This window comes from Scomber scombrus, chromosome 12, assembly GCF_963691925.1.
Source record: "Scomber scombrus chromosome 12, fScoSco1.1, whole genome shotgun sequence".
NCBI classification, from domain to species: Eukaryota; Metazoa; Chordata; class Actinopteri; order Scombriformes; family Scombridae; genus Scomber; species Scomber scombrus.
Genome location: NC_084981.1, coordinates 21,975,923 through 21,997,335, shown reverse-complemented (window position 1 = coordinate 21,997,335; position 21,413 = coordinate 21,975,923). Strand labels below are relative to the sequence as shown.

The following is a 21,413-nucleotide window of genomic DNA, read 5'->3' as shown; positions in this document are numbered from 1 at the left end:
GAGGGCCTTAAAGAGACAGGAACTAAACCGGCCTTTTTCAGACAGAGGCTGAACTGAGGGGCTGCTTGAAGGACCCGTATAAGTTAAATAAGGGGTTTCTAAACTGTAAAATATGCAAAGATATTCCAATAGAGCCCCAGAATATAAATACAGACCTGAAAATGTGGATGATACATCGCCTTTATGCTACGTGTTACTTGCACCAATGAAAGTAACACGTAGCATTATTCAACAGCTATACAAATGAAGTGATTTTGTTACAATTTGATGAATGTGATAGAAAACAATGGGGAAGTCCAGTTTGGGTATAAAAATGAGTCAGAGTGCTGCTTAATAATGACACAGTGTCACATCAGTAAGAGGTAGATCAGATAAGAGGCAAGCGGTAAAGCAGGTCGCTTGGCACATGATCTCTCTACCTCAAATTAGCGGATTGTTTCCTCGTAAAGAGCAGTGTGACTTCTAGACAGGAACAAGACACGTCTGTCATAGGGGAATCCGTCATAAACCAAATGTTTCTGATAAACAGGTAATCAGAGGTGGGGATAGTGTATGTGTTCCAGGAATATGAATATATATCTTGGCTCAAAACATACCATATTTAGTCAGCTTCAAGGTGAAACAACAGTTTTTTCTTGTCAACTTCTGAAAAACAAAACTGAGAAAGGTTTTGTGGGTTTCAGGCCATGCTTTACTATTCAGGATGATGTGTATGATAGGAGGCACTGGTATTGCTACATGCTGACATTTAACATTTTCTGTGTGTGTGTGTGTGTGTGTGTGTGTGTGTGTGTGTGTGTGTGTGTGTGTGTGTGTGTGTGTGTGTGTGTATGTGTGTGTGTGTGTGTGTGTGTGTGTGTGTGTGTGTGTGTGTGTGTGTGTGTGTGTGTGTGTAATCTGTGGAGCCAAATAAAGCCCACACACTCCTCTCACCTGAACTCTCAGCACCTTATGTGACTTATGTGTCTTTCTCATTCTCCTCCTTTCAAGTGATTTGAGTCACCCCTGATCCAGTAGCCACGTGGAGGTTTCTCATCACTTGGCAACAATGTGCATGGAGAGCTGAAACAATTAGACCATTGGCTGGTCAACAAAAAACATAAATTTGATGATACATTGTCTGTGGAAACATTTTAAAAGTAAAATTCACAAGTTAGGGTTCTATTAAAAGTCCAAATGTGAATATTTGCTGTTTTTCTTTGTCTTCTGTGATAATGGATTGAATATTTTTGGGGGGTTTTCATCGTTGGTCAACAAAACTATAAATTTAAAGACACAGTTCAAATTCCTGGAAACTGTGATGCAATGAATGTAATAGAAATAATCATTACTGTAGGTTTCACCTGAATAAGCAGTTATGGGAACTGATAATCCCTTTATTGTTTGTGACATGTTTAGATAATGATGTCAACTAGCAAACTATTATCTGTCTTGTAAACAGCTCACAAGCCAGTGTAGTTGGTTTGCAAAATAAGTCAACAAAGCCAAAAAATCTACATCTAAAAGAAAATCTCCAAATTGTCACTGAATCAGCCTCATATGCATTACTCACGTTAACCGAAAGTATATCAAGAACAAAGACTTCAACAAGTGTATCAGGTATCTCAGTTATATGTGCAGCCACTGCGTGTACAGCTAATTCACCACTGGAGCTCAAAGATGGCATCAGTTGCTAGCACATGTCAAAGTCAACAAAGCACACAACCTCTGCACAGGGTTTAACTCATTAAACTGCTTGTGTTATTTGTTGTGCAAGGTGGGACTCGCTGACTCCTGTAGGGGTTTTTTTTCCCCCTTTTTTTCTTGTTTTGCAAAACTGTATATTTTTAGACCTACACTAACAAATGTATCTGCCAATTACAGCTGTGTGCAAGATTCAAATGAGTTTTTCTCTTAAATGTTAACATTCAAAAGGTCATGCACATCTGCTCTAAATGCCATGCTAACAGTGCGTGGAACATCAGGAAATGCACCAAACTGCAGAGAGGAAAGTGACATTTCTGACAGAGCAGATGGGCCAGGTGATTCATATTTAGCCGGATTTGCTGTCGTGATTGGCAGAAAATCACATACAGTGTTGCTGCAACCGTGAAATCTTTGATGCATTCAAATCTCAGCTGACAAAACACAGCACGGACAAGGTAAATGTTGGTCTGAGCTCATGTCTGAAGGGAATTATGAGCTTCTGCTGGTTGTAAGGCTGATTAGGTGGTGCATGAGGTCACTGACACGAAGAACATTTGCACAATGTACCGTATATCCAAGAGTTTTGTTACTGCAAAAATCCTTTTACGTATTGTTTGATTTTGTTAATCAGACTCTCTTTCTATCTGCAGTGTAAGAGGAAGACTGCACACACTACTCAGGGCTAAGGAAATACAGTGACCTCCCACTCAAATGATTTAATCTGTTTTTTCTTACAGTCAATATTCATCTAAAAATGCTAGAATGAAACAATATTCTCTATGTGTCAATAAGGGGTTTTAACAACGCAGCAGTTTACAGAGCATTTCTCATATTTTTTATTAGACTACAATCAATATGGTGCAAAAAAGTAGCAGTAGTTGCTGAAACTAATTGGCGACTTTAATTTCATTTTAGCGTCACCTTTCCTCCAGATTTAACAACATACTTCGTCATACACCCACAGGCGCAGCTCGCATAAGCCTTCTGTAAAATACCTACTTTCATTACATGAAGGTCAGAGAAAACAGAGCAAACAAAACAAATAATACTCCATACGTCCATAACGTGTGAAAACAGCCAAAGCTAGAATACATCCACATTACATTGGAAAGTTACAGCATCATGATGCAGAATACACCCGAGTACTGCATATTACAAAGAGGGTCAAATACAATCCTGGACAAAATATGTCTTGTGTATTTAATCCATGTTTTGCCTCGAGAATGTCATATGTCCATATTGTCCGTATTTGTGACACTTAAGAGGAACTGCGAGAATTATGAAAATCAATGTTGGATGAAAAAAAAAAAAAGTATTGCAAACCGCGAGTTAATAAAATCTGTCAAGGTGACCCACAGAGATCAGAGGTGTCTAGAGAACACAAATGACACATCACAGCCTTGGCAAAAACACGATTGGATGTCATATAGAGTGCGTGCTGATGGATGGAGGATCCGGTGTGTGTGTGTGTGTGCGAGACAGAGAGAGAAAGTGGGTGTGTGGGCGTCTAAGTGTTTACCTGCGTGAGACAGCATGAGGGTGTTAGCAACTGTGGGCATGTATGTAGGTGTGTGCCATGAGTGGGATTAATGATAATAATCTCTTATTTCCATAGCTGACATGCTTCACTGCAGGATCATTGCCTGATTTCCCTGTGAAGCTTCACACACAGACACAAACATCGGCTTTCGTTCCACACAGATAAACACTTCTTCTGTCATTGGGTTATGATAAGTGACCTACTGTAGTTATTCTAGGACAACTACATCTCTGACAGAAGTAAATACTGGGACAGTGATGTGTGTTTTTAAGGCTGTTATTGTTTCAACATCCTCTAGCATGGAGGCCTTACGTAACACACTATATATGCACACTAGGATTGTTTCAGCGCCAATCCTCTCTTGATGCATTTGGTCGATATGCTCATAAAAACCGGTTCACTTTTGATGCTCGATACCCCCTAAAAGTTTATTCAAATTGGAGGATTAACTGTCCATGCTGCTACTCAAAGTCATGCTGTATATTGTAGAGCAATATATTCATCGATTAGTTGCCAACTATTAAATTAATCACCATCACTATTTTTGATAATCACTTTACTGTTCTGAGACATCTTTGGAGGGGAAAAAAGAAGTAAAAATTCTCTTGTTCAAGCCTCTCAAGCATGGATATTTTCAGGTCTCTTTAGTCCTCTGTGACGGTAAATATCTTGTGGTTCTGGACTGATAGACAGGACAAAAAATAGAAAAGACCTCTGAGGTTGGGCATCTTGGGAAACAGTGATTGCCATTTTTCACAATTTCCTCACATTTTATAGACCAAATAACTAGTCGATCAATTGAGAAAATAATCTACAGATTAATCGATAATTAATTTAATTGTTAGCAGCTCTAGTTTATCATATATGCTTTTTCTAACACATCTAAAATTGAAAGGTGTCCCTTTTTATGCTTTCTTGAGCATGGAAATGTAATATATGACTGTGAATCATTTGATACTCTTGTTCTCGTAATCCGGTCTGATAAACAGCAATTGCTGTCTTTGATAACTCAGGGATTTTACCTAAAATTCTGTGATTTTGAGCAATAAGTCGGGTGTGGGTCTGGCTGGATTTAAAGTAGGGCTGCAACTAAACATTATTTTCCCTCTTCTGTTCAGGCTGTAAGTATTTGGACAGCTATGTATTGCTTTTAATTGCTGTACATTTTAACATCTGATGAAGCATGTAAAAACTGAAACCCTTCATATAGTCCCAAAGGTAAAAACTAACCGCCCGATGTGGATACAAACACCCTCAAATATCATTAAAGCTGCAAATAAGCACTTTATCATCATACTACTCACACATTTTAAATACAGTGTAGTGAATTGGAGATGAGAAACATGCCATGAAAACATACTAAATGACTGATTTATACAATTAATACTCTCATTGCTAAATATATTTTAAAAAAGAGGAGGAATATTTTTTATTTCCTCTCTTCGGACATTAATGAACTAAACAGTGCACATTTTCAAAAGGCGCCATATACATTAAATTACAGCCTGAAACTGTCAGTTGTACAAAAGTAACCGTTTTATCATTAACACAGAGCAACTCATAACCACAACAAAATAACACACTTTGCTTTGATGCCCACAACACTTTTTGTAGAGGCAGGTGTCACTTTCCACCTCCATTATAAGAATATGGTTTGAATGAAAGTACCGTATTTAATGTGCAGTTTCACTTGATGTTTATCTGAAATCTGATTGTTTAGAGCAAGTGTGAATTTCCATCTGGGAAGCAGAGGAAATCATCGTTTTGCTAAATCTGTGAGAGTAATCAGCACAAGACACGTCACGTCATGTTGTTGCTCTACTCAGGACAACCAACAGATATAAAGACAAAAAAAAAAGAGGTTCTGTTTCAGCAAATTGTAAGTAAGCTAACAACAAAACTCCACAACTACCAGATCAGTTTAAATACAGACTAAATCCTGGTTAGGGACATTCTTCACTCCTGCTAAACTGAAATCTACTAAAAAGCTTCTGCTTCATAAAAAACAGATCTAATGAAGTCTCAAGCACCTAAAAACATGTTTTGGAGCACTCTGGCCAGTGCAGCCGTATGCATGTTTGCACGCAATTAACCATTTATGATTTACTGAACAGATAATTCCACACAAGACACTCGCATGTCTCAATAATGTAGTGCTCGCATGCATGTTGTCTTGCACAAGACTTAAAATAGTATACACTTTACTCACTGTTTTAACTCAGATTTGATTAACAATACAAATGTTTCATATTAATGCATATTTTTATCTCACTTAAATCACACTCATCTGACATTTAGCCATGAAGATGATCTTTATAAGTTTAGTAGCTTCACAAAAGAGGAATATTATATAAAAGGTGTTTTGTTTTTTTTAAAGGAAATGTTTTTAAAAAAAAAAAAGAAACATTGCTGAGGTGATATATCATTGTTCACACTACCGTGAGCTCCAGCAGCTGAGACTCAAAGCTACAACGTGAACTGAAAACAACCGTCCACCTCTTGCAGCACATGCACTTTTTTTTTTTTTTTTAAACCCTGCAGAAAGCTCCTATTCAACCTCAATTTTTTCTGTAATATTCATTTTAAGGCCAGAGACATCACCAGAGGGGTGAATATCATCTTCCACACAACCACAGGCATCCAAGGTGACTCAGACACACACAAATACACTCACATGAGAATAAAGATGTGAAACTATATATATTCAAAGTACACAGAAAATGAAATTCCAACTCTGAATTTGACACACAATTTGAACTCTGACATTTATCACAGCTGGGTGCTGATGGGAGTGTGAAGGGTTATTGATCATCTCAATACAGTTTTTTGAAAAGCACACATCAGATATTAATTATAAGATGCATTTCTTTAAAGTTATTCTTCCTTAAAAAAAAGATTATATGTGTAAGGTTAAGGGAAATATTCCATAGATGTCACTGCACACACCAACTCCATAATCAAACTGATAACAGATAGAGTGATCATTAATTTCCCTAAATAAGGGTTTTACAGACCGTTTTCAATAACAGGTTTAATAAATGATGTCATGTTTCAAAGAGAATAATATGCGTAGATGTCAAAAAGAATTAAGTGTCAATATTATCCATCAAAATATTGAAAGGGTTGTTATTTTTAGTTACACTGAAGACTTAATCGGGGCATTGGCGTCATTAATACCTCTAAACACACATTTTAAAAAAGCGCCTCCATCATTTCTTCCTGCTTGTGTGAAGTGAATGAATTTCCCTCTCTCTCTCTCTCTCTCTTTCTCTCTCTCTCTCTTTCTCTCAGTGTGTGTGAAAGACTGAGCAGGAAAAACAAACTCAAAATGTCAACCGTCTGTGTTCTCATCACACAGGAAGCTTATCAGGCTGTGACATTTCGATTATCGGTTCTTGTTGTTTTCGTTGTTTACAGAGTGATAATAACTTGTCAATACCTGTCAACAATATCCACGGGAACATTTTCACCTCGTGCAAAAGGAAATCGTCGCATCTTGTTAGTTTATGTTATTTTATTCAAGTCACACGTTTTTTCTCTCTCCCCACAATACCTATTATGATCAATTACGAAAAATATGTTCAATTAAATCCAGATTAAAACTAATTGTCTAAAAATTGGGACGAATTACCGCATTTCCTCATTTTTTGCGGTGGAAATATTTTAATTGATGTAGAAAAATGAGCTTTTTCACAGTCGTGGCTTCATAACAGCATGAGAGAAAACATTCAATTAGAAATTAACGTTACCATAGATTAATACAAATGATAAATAAATGTATTTAACGCAACAAAAACTATTTAAAAGACCGCAAATCCACACAGCGTCCTTCTTAAGCGCCCAAGACGTTTCTGCAGCCTCACTGATAAGAGAGAAGAAAAGGCCACAAGTTAAAAAGCAGTCAGCATGGGAACCGATTTGGACTTAATTTAGTCTGTTTTTACTTTCTTTTCTTTTTGATGTGCTTTAAAAATTATTATTATTTCGCAGGCCACCCTGGCTGCGCATCACTGCGTCCACATGTGCACATCTGCTCTTCACAGCTGCTGCAGAAATAAGTAACACACATCGAAAATGCACAGGCGCTTATTTTAGTCACTATTGTCTTTATTCGTCATAATGAGTAATATTATTGTTTCTTGTCAAGTCTTGGACTCATTAAAACTTAATTTACAGCTGCTGCAGCAGGAAATGAAACCAGGATATACCATGCAGCTGTAAAATATGATGGAATATTTAATTTTCTGTGTCTGTGGTTTGTGTAAATTATTCCGCAGTGTCGATGTTGTTTCGTGTTTCAACACGTTTATTTATCGAAGTGAAGATTTGACTTTTTAAATGTCCTGTCATGGTCTGCATTTTTGTTCTAATATTTCCTACAGATTGTGCAATTAATTCATGTATTTTACTCTCCGCAACTCAACACAATTTCTCTTATAGAAAATGTAAAATCGTGGTAAATATAAAGCACATTTTGTAGCCAGAGCATTTTTTAGTTCAGTTTTTGACTATGTTTATTTCTTTAAGGGGAGGTAAAGTTATATGTAGGTTAAATACAATTAATAACGCTTTGTGGGAAACTATTGGGTATTTTTTCGTTTTGTGAAATATCACATTTCAAATCTGAACGTCTTGAAATCCTGGAAACAAAAGTGAAATGGACTGCACGATGTGCTGATCTGATAGGAACGATTTCACCAACAAAAGCAGTGTTTTATAATAGCTAATAATGTATATGATGTGTGCCTTTAACAGAGAAAATCACTGAGTGAAGTAGAAAAACAACGTTATGTTATAAACAAGACAGCAGCGTTATTCCGTCTGTAGGAATAAGCGCTCATCATAAAGAATAAACACACCATAAATCACCATTAAAATTACTTTAAAACCCAGTAGTAGGGGTAAATGTAACGGAATAGTAACATTATTGGTGTATTATGGAGATTATTCGAATGAAAACCGTGTTTTTTTGTCAGACAGCCGCCCTGAAAATAGGCTGCAGAGACAACTGTGACAAAGAGTGTGTGTTTATACTTAAAACAGAGGCTGGTTGTGGATTATGTGGCTGTTTCAACGAAAATGAAAAGAAAGGCGTCGAAAAGCGTCGAAAAGCGTCGAAAATCATGTTTTTCAGTTGACTCAAAAGTATTTTAAAAGTAGTTTAGATGCAGGTAGTAGTGAAGATTGTAGCAGGGAGAAATACTGACAGAGGCCCAGGCTGTTTTCTGTGGGACTGAGTCGCCATCTAGTGGCGAGAAGGTATATTACAACCTCTGTGTGTGTGTGTGTGTGTGTGTGTGTGTGTGTGTGTGTGTGTGTGTGTGTGTGTGTGTGTGTGTGTGTGTGTGTGTGTGTGTGTGTGTGTGTGTGTGTGTGTGTGTGTGTGTGTGTGCGCGCGTTTCAGTTTCCCTCCTACTGTTCTTCCCTCTCTTTTCTTTCTTGGCAAACACACACATCTTACTGACATTTAGAGTATTATGACCTGAAATTACCGCCAGTGAACTCGTCTGCCTCCAGTTTCTGAAAACACTCATACAAAGAGATGTGCTCCCTGTCAGGTAAACACTTCACATGTGATGACTCACTAATGCTGTAATGATGAAGTGGAATTGTTTCCTGGAAAGCGGGCGTCCCCTGTGTGATCAAAGCAGTGAAAACACCTTTGGAAACCTTTGGAGCAAAACAACATGAACCCCCAACATTTGGTAGGCACAAAACGACGAGGAGGCTGAATGATTTGGGTAGTATTTATCACACTTAGACTTCAAAGAAATTCATACTTATACTCCGCCACACACAAAACCTTCTATCCACTTTTTCCATTGTGTGTCCTACTCAAAGTGACGGGGGATGAAGCCTATCACAGCATGCACTGGGTCTCTCTCCCAGTTCACCCTGGACAGAGTCCCAGTCTCTATCAGGGCTGAAACCTCTGATAAGCTAGTCACAAGACTAATCAGCAGTACACGTGAATGCATCATCAATTCATGTAAATACGCTAAGCTAAGATTTTCACCTCTTAATGGAGGTTTTTGGTATATTAGCATTGTTATAAAGACTCACTGAATTTGTCATGACACCCCCTAAAATGCCCAAAATGTTGTTTTATACCGTATACTGTTCAGGCCAACACTGACTAATTTGTACATGGGAGATCAGTAAAAAGACCTTTCATTTAGCCTGAAACTTTATGGCTTTTCCTAAAGTGACCTAGAATAAACAAAAAGTAGAAATATTTCAGCTTTATTGTACATACTGTAGAGGATGATGCAGTTAAATTTTGTCCATTTTATTCAAAAATCACCAACAAAAATGTTCAACTTCTTCACATTCAGTAAAATCCATTAAAATGATTATGCCTGTCATGTTCTCCTGTTTTAGGTAACACAGGGCCATAATATAGTGCTATTGTGAATGTTTTTATACATAAACAAACAGTGTGATCCCTAAAGAGTACACTCTCTCTGCTCTCTGAAAAACTCATTAAAGTGTATTGATGAGTGATGGGAAATGTATGAATGAAAAATAATTTGGCAGTTAAGTTTGGAGAAATAAATATGAGGAGATACTGTGTATGGTCAGACTACGAACAATGTGAAAGGGTTAATGTTTTGAAACTCAGCAGCTAAGACTCAAAATATCAACAGTGAACCAAGAGGAAATTTGGGCACCATAACAAAATCAGTGAATGAATCCTTAATTTGAAAATATTTAGTTGTTTCTCTGGCGCTGTTAACAAGTGTCATTACTACGTTGCCAATAATGCAGCTGTTACTAAAACAAATTAATGCTGATCTCCAGTCTGAGATTAGTCCTGCATCCTTTCATCATGCTGCATTCAGCTTTTCTCTGTCCACCCTACAGATATTGCAACTATATGTTAATCAGTACTGTTCAAAAGCTTTAGGCACTACATGTTTAGATTGTTATCCATAATGTGAGGCGTCTTATCAGTCCCAAATGTAGTTTGCTGTATGTCAACGACCGCAAACATTCAGCCAGAGTAATAAAGATCTGTCTTCAACAACAAGAATAATAAAGAGTCCTGCAGATGGTTTGGACTCCACAGAGCCCTGATCTCAACATCATGGAGTCAGTCTGGGATAACAGGAAGAGACAGAAGCAGCTGAAATGCCAAAATCCACATAAGAACTGTGTCAAATTCTCCAAGATACAGGAACAATCAAACTGCCAATTATCATGAACAACTGTGCAGGTATACTGAGGAGAACTGAAACAGTTTTAAAGGCAAAGCTGCTCATAACTTAAAATTATTTGAATTGGGTTAATTCTGTATAGCACTCTATATATCAAGTAATCTTATAAAAAACAAATTATTCATTGCATTATGTTTGAAAGTATCCTCACTTTTAATGTGTCAGAGTTTTGCACTTCTGTATGTCTGCCTGTATGTTGTGCTGCTGACACTGTGTGAGTGTTTTAACCATGATCTACCCAAAACAAATTCCACCATTAAAATGAAGTATATACCACAAGCTTTCATAGCATAATGATGCAAATGATCAATATTCAAAAGTTAATCTTAATGTATTCTTTGTTTCCCTTTAGCCACCCTATCCTCACTTTCATCAGTCATGCAAATCACAGAAATGTATCATATGGACTTACATCAAAAGACTTCTGTCAGACTTAAAAGGTCATATACTCTAACTTGCAAATAAATTGTAATTTTTGGCAACTTCTCTGCATACAACCTCATGTTTTGACCTGCTGAGGTGTCAAAATAAAAAAAAAACTACCTTCCCTCCAGCTCACAGAGGACCTGCTGTACGACCTGATCTCCTTGTAGAGGGGTGGCACAAAGATCAAATCACAACTGACCACTGCAGCAACGGTGTCCATGCACTCAGGAAACCATTGTGCAAAAACTCAAATTGTGGGTAAAGGAACAATTCTGGCTTAGTGTGGACAGAAAGGCAGAACAATAGAGAAAAAGATGCATTTTAAAATGAATGTGGACATACCCAAACTGCAGGCAAAACATCTTCTACCTACAGGCTGCTTTGAGCTAAGTTCAGAAAAATCAGCTATATGTTACATTAAAATAAATAAATACATATATTTTTGTCAATGTTGATAACTCATGTTGTTTTCATAAAGGAAGGATCACATGATGACTGGCTGACCCACTAACTGTTGAAGTTGTTTCTGCTAATGATTCTGAGAATAAAGGCTTGCTGAACTTTCCTATAAGACCTGCTGTTTTCTCCACATACACACCCCCCCCCCCCCCCCCCCCGGCATCAAACTTTTTGTTTTGAAGATCAAGAAGAATAGAAACAGCTGATGACAGTCATCTAACCTAACATCAAGTTGAAACTGTGTGGTTAGTACTGAGACGCAGAGGATGGCGTAATTCCGGAGGCTGTAAAGTTATCGTTTCTGATGTTTGTTTGATTTCTGCGGAAAATGAGATTTACAAGAGACGCCAATATAAAAGTTTGTCCTATACACTTACCAATGTGATGATAAATTAACATGATAGCACCACAGTTGAGCTGTGTCCTGATTATAAAGACTGCTGCAAGTTAAATGCTTAAATTTTATGACAGTAATACAGCAATAATGTGAATTTGTTACAGATTATGGGCTATATTTTATAGTCTTTCTGTTATGTCTGCTGCTTTTAGATATTCATTCATTGTAGTTTAACAGACTAAAACACCTAATGTTGTACAACCACACTACAGGCTGTAACTTTTTGCACTGCTGTATTTTAAGTCAAACTTTTAACACTTCGGTTTTGCTGCTACAACCTATAGTTTAAGCTGCTAATACCACAATCTGCAGACACAAGACAGTTTACCATCAATCTTATTTTAGTACCGTACAACATTTTATATAAAACAAATAGCACCAACAACAGTAATAAACACATTTGATTATGATGATTACACGAATATTAAAATGTAGGGTTGGCTTACGGAATATTTTAAGGTATATAGTTATTGTATAATATTTGATCCTCTTCCATCCCACATCAAGCAACTTAATTTAAGCTATGATTTATCATATCTGTTTTTATAGATTTTGTTAATGGTGTTCTCTTAAATTTCTAAAAGAGGAACATGTCAGTTTGATGATAGAGCAGCTATGATTTTCAAGCTACTAATAATTGCTCTGATACCAAAGTTCCACAGCTACACTTACTTCAGTCCAGTATTGCTGCAAAATACTTTTAAAAGTGATGTGATGAAAAAAATGAAAGTTTCCTGTTTTAAATTGTGTTCAAATTGTCCATGAGAAATATGAATGAATGACACAATAGAAGTCTTCTTTCAGTATAAAGCCAACATGTGGATTTGGTCCAGTACTACAAAAATACAAAATGCGGCATAGAGGCCGCTAGAGGCTGACTGTCCTCCCACTGATGGTTTCTTGTTTAAAAGTTACTGTACTGGCTTAAACTGAATGTATTCATGGTACATGATTAAAATGCAGCACACAGCCGTTTCAGGTTTAACAGCAGCGTTCTCTTTAAAATGATTATCTGAACTCAATAACCTCAGCAGAATAATTTCATGAACAGGATGACAGTCATTTCTTTCTCAGGGTGTTTAAAGAGTTAAAAACAAACTAAGAGAGAAGTTTTAGCTGACAAATGACACAACTAACCATAGAATTTGACCTTCTGAAAACTTCTGCGTAATTTGTGACTTCTCTTACAACCCCTGAGTAATGAACAGAGTGATGTTTGTGCCGTTCTTAGTCATTTACTGTATCTCAAAGCGTATTTCGTGATGAGTAAAGGTGCAACAGAGCACACACGCCCACAAACGCCCACAGAACTATAGTGACCTACTACTGTTTTCACCTTGACAGGATATTCAGCCCTGACGTTTATTGATCTCGAACCTGAAATCTGACTCATGAGGACACATACATACACACACGTTTATTCAGTGTGATAAGCACTCAGGTTTCTATCGTCATTTAGGGTAACAAATCTTTAACTCTTAATAGGCCTACAAGACACACAGAGACATGAGCAACAACACTGTAAATGCATTCACACACACAAAAATATATGAATCACATGTTGCTTCACCTTTTCTGGCACGTGAGTCTGTATTTAAGACTATGAAGTTGCGTCCAATTATATGAAAAATGATGATAAACTTCAATATGATTTCCAATCAAATCTATGAAATGTCACCACAAAAGGTTTTACAAATTTCTTGTGACTGTCTGGATACCTATTGAGCCCAAAAGGGGTCCTCTGACTCCATTAGCGTCTCATTAATGTCTACATTGAGAAGGCATTTTAAGGACAATGTCATGATTTCATGTTCAGACAAACCAAAACTAGTTTGATTCAAACCAGTACAGCTTACACATAAACAGATACAAATCACACAAAAGCAATTGTGCCCCCACGCTGCACATGCATGTTCAGTCTTGTTGTTTTCTTCCTTCGTTTATTTTTCTCCGTTCGGGTGCTCAGCATTTACTGTAAAGCACTTCAACACACTTGACTGGCACATTTCAAGTGACATTTTTGTCTAAATTTCTCCATGATTTCATTGTTGTTGCTGTATTTTTGGACCTAAATTATTTAACATTCAAGGTTTTCTTACTAACAAGTTCTTACTAACTTCCACACAGGGAAATGTAGATTTAAGGAAGGTTAGGGTTAGGGTTATTTTAAAATCATGAGCTAGTCATGTGAGGTCCCATATTCATGCACTCAGTTCAGCCTGCTTTCATAGTGACATTGCAGATGAAATATCCCAAATAAAATGTTAAATACGGTTCATTCGCAGCCTAAGAGAAAAGGGCTGATCATTTTATACCTCAGTGAGATGTAGCGCTAAGTCATTTTCTGATCTCTCGTTTCTGCTTTAATTCTCTGAATGACACATAGCAAGTTCTCACTTCTTCTGTTGCTGCTGAGCCTAAACTTCAAGATATATAAATATAGTCCTCTCACTCTAGATGAAAAAAACAAGAGTCCATGAATGTATTACTAATGTAGTCACAGTTGTGTGATGTGTGAAATATTGGCCGCAGCAAACTGCAAATTCCTGTAAGCCTTGCTATTTCTAAATTCTTTTTTTTTCTTTCTAAATTTGTAGCTTCAGACAATTTATTAAATGAAAAAGGTAAATGTTGATCCTTGTTGATAATAGGACCAATCTAATTAATCTAATTAAACAATTCACTTGATTAGTCCTACACTTATCATCAGTGTAGCTACAGTAGATATTACCTGGTGCTTGAAGGACGGATGCCGAAGCAGTACAAATTTTGCTCTGAAACTGCACAAATGAGAATATTTTGAAATAAATTGAGAGCCAAACACAGGCCAGACAGTCAGTTACAGGTACAATACTCCTGCACGCACCCTTCCTCGTAGAGCAGTATTCAAAGACGTGTCAGGGGACTCACATGAGACTTTGACGGCGTTATCGGTAATTTGGCCCTGAGCTGTTACAGTGTGATTAAATTCTCAATGTTTCAGTTCAATTACTATGACTGAAACTACCAACACACTTTTCACATGCTGTGTCGGGTGCTGTAGTGAAATCAAATGCAAGTCTGCAAAAGCTTTCATGGCAACTGACAGCCTTGTAGCATGAAAACGTATCAGACTAGAGACTATTGGCAGAGCATTGTCGGTAATTATGTTTAATTATGGGCAAGTTTTTTTCAGGTTTTTCACTGGTTGGTTTAATGCCTCTCTTAGTGTCGGATTAGATGTAATAATAGTTATTAGGATTTACACAAATATGTTAATATTTTGTTGTAAAATGATGTAATAAACGTTGTAATCACATCTCCAGTTCCAGCTGGGGACCTTTGTTGTCCCTCCCATCTGCCTCCATTTCCTGTCAGGTGTCACTACTCTCACTAATAACATAAAGGCAAAAATACAGAAGAAATTTAACTTGAGAAAGGTTGAAAAGCTCAACATGGAAACATAAAAATGTATAAGGCCATGCTGAGACTGTTGGGAAGCAAATTGCACACCCAGTGCAGTTACACACAATGTCATATAATGTTAAAACAATAGTGACCAGCTAAAGGACAAAAGATTAAATCAAAACTGTTATGCTGTCTATTCCACTCAGATTTGGAAACCATTGTTATCAGCAGACTAGATTACTGTAATGTCTTTGCAATGATTCTCAAACATCTCCACTGGTTACTTTTTATTGTGGTTATTTTTTAATCATTTATAGGGCTGCAACTAATGATTAATTTCATCATTACTTATCCAATTATCAATTAATCTGTTGATTATTTTCTCAGTTAATAGATTCATCTTTTTTATCATTTCTAAGAGGTCATGGTGACATCTTGTTTTGTCCAATCAATGGACCAAAATCCAAAAATATTCAGTTTCCTATCATTTAAGCCTCAAATGACTCAAATTTGTGAAGCTGCAATCAGAAAAGGTGTGATTGAAAGAAATTGAGATTGAATGAAATTGAGATTGAATGAATTTGAGATTGAATGAAATTGCGCTCCACAAATTTATTAGCCAAATTGTTAGCCAGCTAACTAAAAAACTATTCAGATTAACAGAGCGATGTAGTTTAATCAACTCATAGAACTCCTGTAACATTAGTGAACTGACCCACCACAACAATCTGTTCTTGGTATTTCATCATTTCTTGTCTGGTTTTGTTATCAATTAATTAATAATTTGCACACAGCTAACCTTCAAGTGCACCTTCAGTGGGTGGTATATGGTTGCCGTGAAATGTATAATCCAAGTACAGCTTAGATACGTGATAAATCAGGGCTGAGGAATGAATGACAGCTACATCAGATACTCTATTTTTTCAATGCACTGTATGGGGGTAGGTGAGTGTTTGGTGCCTCTCTACCCGGCAACAGAGAGCTGAGTCATCTCTGTCACAGCCCTCCCACGCCTACCCACGCTGCACTGCTCTCAGTCTCTCTCGGTGGTGGAGATGCATGGCCACGGACATGATACCAAAACTAACTGCATCACTTCATCCAGGCCCACAGATGACAAAAACACACATTTACCGTAAACGGGGGGAGCCTTGACAGTACAGGGCTGGCATGGGTGGGTGTGAGGGCATACGTGTGTGATCCTTTTCTAACAATATATGGAAACTGATACCAGTTTTAGATCATCGTGAAGAGTATGTAGAATGAAAGAAGGTGAAAAAGACCAAAGAGCAATAAAGAGATATTGTGCATATTCTGTTGACCCACTGACCAACTCTCCACACTACAGGATAATGATACTGGTTAACACGTACATCTGTGAAGGTCAGTGTCAAAATGTATCATGGTCCTGGATGTGCTAAAAACCACAACATGTATCTGACTGCCAACAAGTTAAATAGGACAAGTAGGTATAATCAAAGTTAAATTTCCAATAGATTTGGTGACCAAAAAGTCCTCTAAATCGAACAAAATACAAGGGTCTTCTAAACTGGTGTCCACATCGACAGTGATCAGCTGGACATTATCTCTCTGATCATCCAAAACTTACAAATCACTATTTAAAAATGTTTTATCAAGTTACAACACGATGGTTAGAGCGGCTATAATCAATACTTTTCATAATAATGTATGAAATATGACAATGTGTAATGTCAGAGTCGCGTCATGACGAACATAAAAAATTTCATTAGCGACTCTGCAGCTTCCCTCGACTATACAGAGCTTTATATTTGGTTTCAGCTCCCTCTTAGCTGTCTGAATGCAACTTTAATGTTTTGGTACATTCTCAGCTCTCTCATAGTGTCGTTTTCAGCAGCTGTTTTCAGTGGAAAGACTCATGTTACACTTCCTACTCAGCACCAAACAGCAAGTTAGCATAGTTAGCGACAAACTGGTAAACATAGTGCAGCATTTAGCGGCTAGAGAGTCACATATTTGCCTCAGGAGTTGGTGGAGACCAAAAACAGAGTTAAAAGAGAGTGAATATTGGACTTATATTCACTAGATGGAGGGCAATACAAGTCCAAATTGAGGATAAATTTGCTAAGTAATTGGTGGATGTGTAAATAAGCAAATTGTTTGCTAACAAGTTCAACATATTAACATACAAGGTGATTGATATGTAAATGGTGTGTTCACAACTTCTTTCCGCTAGCCCGTAGTGGCCAAAAAAATCAGTTAATGCAGGTTCACGGTTTGGTTAGGTTGAGAAAAGCTCATGAGTTGATTGGAAATGACTTCCTCTTTAAGGCTGCAAGAACTTTGTTGTCATGGTTACAAAAGTATCCGCGTGGTTAAGGTTAGAGGAAGGTTAGGGGTCCTGGTTTTTTAAAAAACCCCAATGTTGACTTGTAGTTTAAAACAGGAAGCAAACACCAGTCAGCATGTTGAAGTTTGCAGACGCAACCATACTCCCCACGCAAACTTCGTTAGACTATATTCACGTCATCTGATTTTCCCCTTTGCTCAATTTAAATTGGGCTTTTGTCGCCTGAATATAAATTTACGTAGCTTTGGGACACTTGTGTGGAGGACCTATTCTGTCTTTCTGTTTTGGAAGGACGGTCTCAGTTTGACAGTTCTGCATATTTTTGTCACTTCAGTTTTTAGACAGACAATGTACTTAAAAGGGATTCAGATTTAGAAAGGGAGTGGCCTTTCATGTTTTCCTCAAATTTAAGCCTAAGGAGGAGGCACATGAAAGGCATTGAAAGGCTAAACTCCAACTGCAACCACTGCAGCCAGCTCTCCCACAGTTTTTTGACCTTGGAATTTTTTTGATGTTGGTCACAAGCATTCAGTCACAACAAGGCCAGTTATTATCTTCCAACCTTGACAACCATGTCAGACTTGCCACAAGCAACAAAATTTGCAGTAAATAAAAAAAACTTCCTTCATCAACAACATACTAGTTGATAATGAAACTGCATCTGTACAATTAATTTAGTTTACTCAGGGGCTCAGTTTGTTATAAGCGCGAGTGGCTCATTCTTTTGTATCTGAGCTAAAGAAACAATGCAGACAAGAATGACGTGGAGGCCCAAATGATGCTTTCCACATACATGTAGCCACATGGATCTGAGAAGACAAGCCTTAATCATATCTGCTGGATTTTCAGTGTCATATGTTCAGATACAAAATCAAGTACTGTACGCCCAGCAGCTGACTTGCAATCTGGCCACCAGAGGGTGCAATATATGGCACGTCGATGCCATGTAGGGCTGGATATAATCTGATATTCTGAGTTTGGCTAAATAAATAGATATAAGATTATGCATGCTGTCCATATGTCTAATGTTTTGGTTATTACTGATTACTGAAGAAGTTAATACTACAAGCAAACAACCACATATCTTGATTCTGCTAGAGATAATGCATGTATGAGTTCAGTACAAAAAATAAAAAACGTTACAAATCCAAACCAGTATCACAGCAGTTTGTGAAATGGTCACAAAGTTTAATCTATAGATTCATGTATATGGACACGATTTTTCCATTGTTTTCCCGACACTCAGCACGACTTTCAACCTGATGTATTTCCACTGGAAGTATGTTTCGTGCCTGCACCACATTAGTTAAAGAAAACAATTTGTTAAGGTGTGGTACATAATGGCCCAAAACTACTCGGTTAGGAAAAGATCATTGTTTGAGTTAAAAATGATCACTTGAAATATGGTTGGAGGCGGTAAGCTAACGCCAGTCTCCTGTAGCTAAATCCACTTAGTCCACTAGAATCAAGAATCTATCAATCCACCACACCCACCACCTCCGAATATAAAATTGTCACCTTGTATCGACATTTGACCATGTAAACTGCACCACTTGAAAGACTCTTTGAAAGTCGTGCTAAGTGTCACAAAAAAATGGAATCTATAAATTCAAAGTGCTGTGATACTGGACTGTACAAATCTACACAACCGAGTGTAATCTGTGCAGAAAGTGCCATCATTTATAGCTAGCCTACTCAAGACGTTTCTGTTGATTCAAAATGTGAATCTGCAGCCTAGTATATGTGTTTGAACGTGTCACTCACTACTATACAATGAAATAACATACGTTTCACAGATAATGTATAATGTGCGTCAGTGCAGACTGTGAAACTTCTGCTAATGTTACTAACAGACTCATTCCTGTACACAGATTGATCAAGTTGATCACAGTGCTCCTGAGCTGAAGCTCTTTGATCACTGTGTTGTATTTGAGGACAGCAGCTGTAATATCAGCAGGAGATATAATGCCGCCACTTTCACTTTAGCCCTTTCAAAGATGCGGTCAGTGCGTCACCTCATCATGACTAAGTTTGGAGCCGTGGATTACATGCCAAATGCCCAATATAGCCAATATTTGCTGCAAACTGAATGACTGCCAATAAACTAAACACATTTCACAGTGCTATTTATCACCTCTATGTTGATCCACTGTCAGATTTTACACCACATTTCCTTATTTTACTACATCACTGCAGAAGGTGAACCTCTGTTTTGTTGCGCCATTTATTGATCCAGCAAAATCTGATCTATTTACAAAAAAGATGACTCATCAATTGCTTTTTGAAGACTTAACACACATAAAATGAACTTAAATAACACGAAACACTCAAATTCACCAAAGTCAGGAAAACTTTTGTAATGTTTTCCATCTAGCTCTTGAAAACCTCCCTGCTCTTTTGCCCTGTGTTTTCCTACCAATCTGAAAATGAAACAACTTCTAATGTAGATATTTTCTTTCAGTTTGTTATCTATATATATATATATATATATATATATATATATACATATACATATAACGCCTTAAAGCTCCAGTGCTGATCTAAAATGACGGAGTACTTATCTTCGACCGGACCAAGCATTCAAATTTGAAAGAAGAGTGGTTCTTTGATCTGCATTCCTTCTTCGCTTAATAAATACCAGCCATACCAGTGTTGAAAAAAAAAGAGACAACAACAACTGATGCCCAGCTTGCTTTCACTTACCAGTTTGTCACTCTTCAGCCTCCTCTTCATCTTCTCTTCATCAGACAGTCTAAACTGAAAACTAAGAAAAGCAGAGACAGAGAGAGAGAGGAGAGAGGAAAAAGAAGAGAGAAGGAATGTTATAATCACTCTGAAGGAAGCCAGTTATCTTCCCACACACATTGCTGAGTGTCCTACTCACTCACACACACACACATACACATACACATACACATACACATACTCATACACATACACATACACATACACATACACATACACACACATACACACACAAAGTGAGATACCTCCAAAGGTCAAGATCAATCAGGAAAAGAGAGAAAAGAAGGGGGTACAGTGAATGAGAGAGGGGCAGGGAAAAAAAGCCAGAATAGAGAAGGAGAATGAGTCGAATGTAGAAAGGCAGATGAGTGAGCTGAGAGAGACTGGAGAAAGAAAGAATGAAATGCATCAGCGGTATGGCTTGGCTGAGTCATCGGTAACCACCACTTCCTCCAACGCTCTGTAGCTCTCTACTAATGACTGTAATGACTGGCCAACTTCTGAGGCAAACACACATACACACACAGTAAAAAAAAAACACACACACAAGAATCTCCTACTTAAACTGGAATCTTTCTTCCTCTTTCAAACTTCTGCTCAAAAAAATGTTTTCCCTCAAAAGGAGAGCTGTGCGTGTGTGTGTGTGTGTGTGTGTGTGTGTGTGTGTGTGTGTGTGTGTGTGTGTGTGTGTGTGTGTGTGTGTGTGTGTGTGTGTGTGTGTGTAAAAGAGAGAGAGAGAGAGACAGAGAGAGAGAGAGAGAGTGAGAGCGAGAGCATCTGTGAGCCTGAGAAGTCGACCCATGAGCTGACCTTGCTGTGTGTGTGTCATGAGAAATGGCACAATCTGCGGCTAAATTCAAAAATAAACGGCTTTTCCTTTTCCCAGAATTCCCAGAGGTGTGTGTTCTTAGCCTTTATCCCATCCAATATAGGGTTAATGACCCCTTTGCTTCACACCCACACTGTACTATAGGTTGCTGAATTTGAGATTTTAAAATTGTTTTAACCCCCCCCCCCCCAAAAGCAAAATAACAAATCAATCTCATGTCTAAAGTGAGGCTGTGCATTATTTCTTTTGGAAATGAAAAGTTGACTTTCTTGCTCAATTCAATACACTTAAGGGTTTTGCAACAGCCTTAATTGGTCTGGGATGACCAATCGATTATGGTGGCTAGCATTCTGCTGAGTTGGTTGTCTGACTTTTATTACTCTTTCTTACAACATTTC

The 21,413-nt window shown here is 37.6% G+C and overlaps 1 long non-coding RNA gene across 1 annotated transcript in view; it reads right to left on the bottom strand.

Moving 5' to 3' along the window:
- LOC133991972 (uncharacterized) overlaps nucleotides 1–21,413 on the bottom strand; it is an 86,189-nt gene that overhangs the window by 44,754 nt on the left and 20,022 nt on the right. The window contains exon 2 of the long non-coding RNA XR_009927024.1: nucleotides 20,145–20,205. This is a non-coding gene — a long non-coding RNA (uncharacterized LOC133991972). The remainder of the gene's footprint in view (nucleotides 1–20,144; nucleotides 20,206–21,413) is intronic.